This window comes from Panthera uncia, chromosome E1 (genome assembly GCF_023721935.1).
Source record: "Panthera uncia isolate 11264 chromosome E1, Puncia_PCG_1.0, whole genome shotgun sequence".
NCBI lineage: Eukaryota > Metazoa > Chordata > Mammalia > Carnivora > Felidae > Panthera > Panthera uncia.
In genome coordinates, this window is record NC_064814.1 from 1,492,248 (window position 1) to 1,498,510 (window position 6,263).

General features: G+C 59.4%; 1 long non-coding RNA gene across 1 annotated transcript; it reads left to right on the forward strand.

Moving 5' to 3' along the window:
* The first annotated feature begins 1,706 nt into the window (after positions 1-1,706).
* On the forward strand, positions 1,707-4,423 carry LOC125926267 (uncharacterized). Its single transcript, XR_007459036.1, has 3 exons — positions 1,707-2,758; positions 3,485-3,553; positions 3,750-4,423. It is a non-coding gene; the product is annotated as an uncharacterized LOC125926267 (long non-coding RNA).
* The last annotated feature ends 1,840 nt before the right edge of the window (positions 4,424-6,263 follow it).

Here is a 6,263-nt window from a genome sequence, read left to right on the forward strand (position 1 = left end):
TTTTCTTTTCTTTTCTTTTCTTTTCTTTTCTTTTCTTTTCTTTTCTTCTTTTCCTTTTCTTTCGTTCTTTTTTCTTTCGTTCTTTCTTTTTTAAAAATTAATCCAGCAGGTCTAACGTTTGGCTTCTGGTGCAACAGAGGCCAGGAGAAAGAAACAACACCACCCGTTAAAGCAGATTTTTTTTTTTTTTTAATACCTGGGATGTCTGGCAGGTGCCTGAACCCCGCACAAGTAGGTCCGAGCTCCAAGCGTAGAAGCCTTCTCGGGTTGCCTGGTCCTTCCACCATCCGGACCTTGGCCTGGTCGCACCGACCTCGGGAATGCCTGCACTCCCGAGGCCAGGGCAGCGCAAGCCCCAGAGTCACCTGCCTGGTCCCCTCCTGTCCCTTGCCCTGCGGATCAGACCTCAGGGACATGGTCCTGCATCTCTGGCTATCTATCTACCAGCTCTCATTTTTATCTCCCTTGGCCATACTTTGCAACGGAGCACCGATCAAAATGAAAATCCGGAATTCATAGCTGAGACAAAGATTGCCCTTTTCTTCAGCTGTAACTAGATTTTTAAAGTATGTTCACCTTGATAATGCACAATGCGAAAACCTTGCATTTCTCAAAGCCAGTCTCCTGCATATCAACTAAATTCTCCCCACAATTAATAAGAGCCACTGAACAATTATCGTTATTGGATTTAAAGCACTTTTAAAAATATTCTCCAAACAAATATTTCTGTTAGAATTTGATTTCCCGACAACATGCTATTTATTTATTCCCGGGGAGTCAAGGTGATGTTTTAGTAGTGATGGATACATATTTACTCCTCTTTCTCCTTGTGAATCTCTACCTCCCCCTCTGGGAGACACAAAAAAAAGGATATTTAAACTAGATGCTAACAAACTCATGCACACGCATTAGAAATTCTCCACCGGCTCATTCCAATAGGGACACGAAGGGGTTAAGCCTGAGGCCTTCTGTTGTCTCCTTCCTTTTCCCGCCCCCCCCCCCCCGCCCGCTCCCGCGGGACCGCCGGGATTGGCTGGCACGTTGCCAGTAGGCTGTCAATCACCGAGTGTAAACAAGGCGCTGATTGGCTGTTGTCCAGTCCGCACAGGGCCTCCTGAAAAAAGCAATTACTGGCTCCGCGGTTTCAAGGCGCCCAAGGCCGCTTGATGAAAGGAGATAAGCTGGGGACAGTTTCCAGGACCCCCACGGGCCGACCCCAGCAGCCCGGGAGCTGAGGTGCGCCGCAGAGCCTGCGGATCAAAGGAATCCGGAGAGAAAGGGGAAGCAGGCGCACGGCCCGGGCCGGCCTTCCCCCGCGGGCATCTCTGACCTGGGGTGGGGGCTTGGGCGGCGGGCGGGGGCTCCGGGATTGGGCGCCCGCTTCGGGCGGCGTGGCCGGCGGGGCGGCTCCGGAGAGCCCGGGGCTGGCAGGTAAGCACCGGGACACCGCGAGCGCGGGACAGGGCGCGCGGTCCCGAGCTGAGGCTCCGGCGATGCCCCGACGCAGCGGCAGAGATAAAACCCCAGCTGCCGGAGCCTCTGGCCAGTCCCGAGGCCGACGCCTTCGGAAACGACCCCAGGCGGCGCGCGGCAACCGCGGGAGGAGAGGCAGCTTGCATAAATCCATAAAGCGCCTGGAGATCCGATTAGCGCGCGGCTATTCATTAGGCCGTGGGCGATTGAATTAGGTCCCCGTTGCGGACCCGGGGGGGGCGGGGCGGGGCCGCTCGGGCTTGGCGCGACCATCGGGGTAGGGGGTGGCTGACGCGGACCACCGGGCTCGGCCCGTGGCTTCTGGAGGATGGAGTCGCAGTGACCGCCCCGACATGTGTCGGGGAGACGGACTTCCTCTGGGTCCCGCCCCTACGGGTGCGTGCGGAGGCCCCCCGCTTCCCACGCACATCCAGGAAAGCCGGCCCGGTTGGGGAGAAATCGCTCTCGCCTAGAGGTGGGTCGGCGGGGACGGCCTCCAGCCTGGGCTCCGGAACCCCTTACAGGGCCAGGCGAGGCCGGAGCTCGGGCTGGAAGCGGCTTGCCGCGCCGTCCCGGAGCTCGCCGGGCTCACACTGCGTCCCTGGCCCCGGTGGCCTGGTGCGCGGAGGCTGCTCGGTCCGTGAGCCCTGGGACCCTCACCAGCTTCCCGCAGCCCCTCGGCACAGCTCTCCCCAGCCGGGACTTTGAAGTCTAGACCCCCGGCAAAGCGCCCCTAGCTGACAGCACGTTGCCTATTCTGGTTTGGTAGCGGAGTACCCCATTGCTGACATTCTCCAATGAGTTGTTTTCCGGCCCAGGAACCTTCTTTTTTTTAATGTAAGATTGAGTTTTAAAGTTCCGTTTGAAATGAAATATATATGTGAGCAAAATACATATAAGAAAAAGATTCTCCATCCAAGGGAAAGAACACCTCGGCGACCGGCGGAATCCCTGGAGTTTCTCTGAGTTCCCAGAGCTGCGCCCGCCGCCCGATGCCCATGGGCCAGGAGGGGACTCCTGGCCTCTGACCGCCTGTGGGCGAGACGTAGGGGCTTCCAGTCTCCAGGATCCCGCAGTTTGCCCAGAAAGGCACCCGCTGGGAAATCCCCATTCTCTGCTCCCCACCTCCTAGGGCAGAAGATTCTCTGAAGGTCCTGGAGCCTGGCTGATGGGCCCCACCCTAGCGGTACTGGAGGGACTTCAGACCGCAGAGAACTGTACGATTCCGGGACCTCCCTGCCCTTGCGGGTTGCAGCTGGCGTTCCCCAGATTACTAATTCAGGGGGTGAGAATTGGCTTTCAGGACCCCCATCCCCAGTGCTGTCCCCTGCCCCTGCTGACTCGCATCCAGAGACAGGCGGCAGGCCTGGGGAGGGCCTAGAGGCCTTGGATGTGCTTAGGCCTCACTCTTCCCTGCCTAGCTATGGCTCCCCCAACCCCCCCCCCCCCCCCCTCCCCCCCCCCCCTAAAAAAAAAACCTGGGGGGGCCCCCCCCCCCCCCCCCCCAGTGCTGTTTCAAAACAGTTGTTACAGCAAATAGTTGCCGATAGGCCTGCTGGATGCGGCAGGGTCTGGCAGCTTCCCAGCTCGGGCACCGGGCCGCCAGGCAGCTCCCCAAGTACCACCAAAATAAGCTGCCCGTGTTCCCCCGTGAGGCTCGGGCCGGGGCATGTTTGGCTGGAAGCACTATCAGCAACGAGGAAACCTCCGGTTTCCTTTTCACTCTCCCTGCTGCCCAGAGCTAACAAATGTTTTTAATTTTAGAGAAACATGGTGTAGGGATCTGAGGACTCGCCTTCCACTAGGGCGGGAGAGACCCAGGGAGAGGGCAGACGCGAGAAACGAGGGGGTCCCGATGGGAGGCCAGGTTGAGCCGGGGTGTCCAGGGCTCTGCAGCCGCCTGCAGTTTCACAAGGGAAGGGACCCCCACACCCTGGCCGCCCGTGGGCCTGGCCCCAGCCTGGACCACTGCCAGAGGCATCCTTCAGCTCTGCTTGCTTCCTCCCTGCAGGAACCCCCGCGTCCACATGCCTCTCCTGCCAGACACCCCTCCTGGCTTGCCCTCTGGCCTGGGAAGAAGGTAAACAGATGCCCGAGAAGCCAGCTGTTCTCTGACACCTGGGCGTGCTCTCTCAGCACACACCGCCCCTGTGCACACGCGTACGTCTCGCACACACGTGCGCGTACATCACACTCAGGCACACCCTTGAGCACCACGCAGCACGTTACACTCCCATGTGCACGAAACATACGTGCACACGCTTCATCTCACACAGCAGCCCATGTTTACACGTGGCCCGGCGATCTGGAGAACCTGCCTTGCCCCACGCAGCCCGGGGGCCCCTGACACATCCCCCCCAGCCTGTCCCCAGCCATGGAGTTTCATCTACAGTGCTCCCAGCTCCCAAAAGACCACGATCCTGCTCTGCCTGGAATCATGAAATAATCATTTTTTTAACACAAGGGTGTGGGGGTGTCGGGCGAGTTACATAAAATTGTGAATTAGTCCCTGCTCCAAATAAATGCCTACTTGGGCCAGAGAACAGCAGAGAGAGAGCTGCGCGCTCCGTAATTGTGTGCCGGGTGTCTCTCCATTGTTCCCAGGGCCATTAGTCAAAGGGCAAATTAGGAATAATTTCTTGGCAAAAATTGACTCTTAATTCACCCCCACCCCCTGCCAGGCTCAGGGGGCCGGGTCCAGAGGGCAGGCAAGCAGGCCCGCCTGAAGGGGGGGCCCTGTATCCACAGGTTTGCACTGGGCATGAGGGGGAAGGAGGGTGAGCTGACCCAGCACCCCCTACCCTCCCTCAGCGGGAGAGCGGTGCACATCCACTCTCTTTCCAAGGACAGTACATGAGGGGTGTAAAAAAAAAAAAAATCAGGCCTGTTCCCAGAAGCGCCTTAGCTGGAGGGGCTCCCCAGGCACCACTGAAGCCTCCAGGAAGCAGGGCTGGGCCCCAACACCATCTTCCAGAAGGAGGTCTTCCACCAGTTGGGGGGGGGGTAGGGGGGGCGTGGGAGGGTGCGCTGGAGGGAGCAGGGGTGTGGGGGGAAGGGCAGCCCATCCAGCCCACCTGAGAAGCCCCCAAATGTGGCTCCCTCACTAAGCACTCCCCAGAGTAGCCTGGATCCCTGCCTTCCCGGGTGCTCCCTGGCTGTGGGTGGGACCCCAGGAGGTCCACTCCAAGGTGCTGCACCGGGAATTTGTGCCTGGACTGGAGGGTGGCCTTAGCTGCCACATCTTCAGCTTCCGGGGCTTCTGCTTTGTTGGGGCAGCCCACTTTGGAGCGGAGAGAAAGATGAAAATCCCCAGGACTCCCGTCCCCCAGAGAAGGATGCTGTTCCCGCAGAAAACAGTGCCTCCAGTCACAATGGGCCTGGTGACAGGAGAGAGGCAGCAGACACGGAAACAAGAGTGGTTGGGGCCAGGTCTGGCTGGGAGGGTCCCCCGCCACGCCTCCCCCAGGAAGTCTTCCTCCAGCATCACCAGGCTCTGTGCCCTGGGCCGAATCCCTCCCAGATCCCAGCTCCTGAGCCAGGGGCCTGCTCACTCGGAAACCTCCCCCACCTCCCAGGCGCAGCTGACCCCTGCAGGCCACAGACAGGCTCCCAGACAGACCTGGGGATGTGGCTGGGAGTTTCAAAAGGCAGCAAGAGCTGCTGGGGAGCCAGACTTTGAAGTTGGGTGAGCAGGCCTTCCCAGGGCCCCTCCCTCCTGGGGGGTTAAATCTGTTGCTGGTTGGTCCGAGCAGGTCAGGAGGCTGCCCGGCCCCCTCGGCGCAGGGAAGGTGCTTGTTAAACACAAGAGTCGTAATTTGTGGCTAAATATAACCCAGTGTGTTCACACGTAAAGTATAATTCAGGGTGCTGCTTGTGTGAGGGTAACAGGAGACCCATCTGGGTTAAATTGAAGTGATTTTCATAAAAGGGCAGGAGCGTCCCATCAGCCAGCTTCCCCTCCCCCCGAGATGTTTTATTAGTGGGAACATGACTGGTGGCCTGATAAGGAGGATGAAGGGGCTGGGGAGAGGCCTGGGACCCCCCCAGAGGAGATGGAGCCCCTCATTGCCCCCCCCCGCCCGCCGCCCCTCCCCCCCCCCCCCCCCCCCCCCCCCCCGGCCACTATCTCATACAAGCTGGAGAAAGGCAGGGGAACCCCCAGGAAGTCTGTAAAGGAATGAATAGTGTGTGTGCAAGGCTGCCCTCCCCTAAAGGCCAGCTGGCCCTTCCTGTGAGGAAAGACCCTACTGATGAACAGAGCACAGCCCCATGGGAAGGGAGGCCGGTGGCTTAGTGGCTGGACACGTCCTGCTGGGGGACAGAAACTCTGCTGGGGCCTAGCGAGGGGTCAACTACGTGCCGCTTCCAGGCACACACACCGTCACAGACGCCGGAGGCTGGCTGTACACGCTCCCTGGAAGGACACCTGCCTCCTCCCAGACCAGGCCCCCCAGACCAGCTAGAGGAAGTGCCCAGTAAGCAGCTGCTGCAGGCCCTCCTTTCACGGCTGTGTTTGGGTGTGTTTACACACGTCGCTGTCAGGGTATGTCTGGACAGGGTCTCTGGGGCCGGACTTCCCCGGGGGCCTGGTCTCACACTGGTGGGAGGGCCCTCAGACTGATATGCCCAAATTCGAAAGACCCCCAAGAACAATCCACCAGAGTCCAGAGTCAAAGCCAAGCGGCAAGGGTCGTTTATTGCAGGTTCGAACCCGGACCTCCGCGCACTCGTTACCGGTGACGCTAAGAGGTCCCGAGCGAGGATCTTACAGCTTCTTTTATAGACGGGCA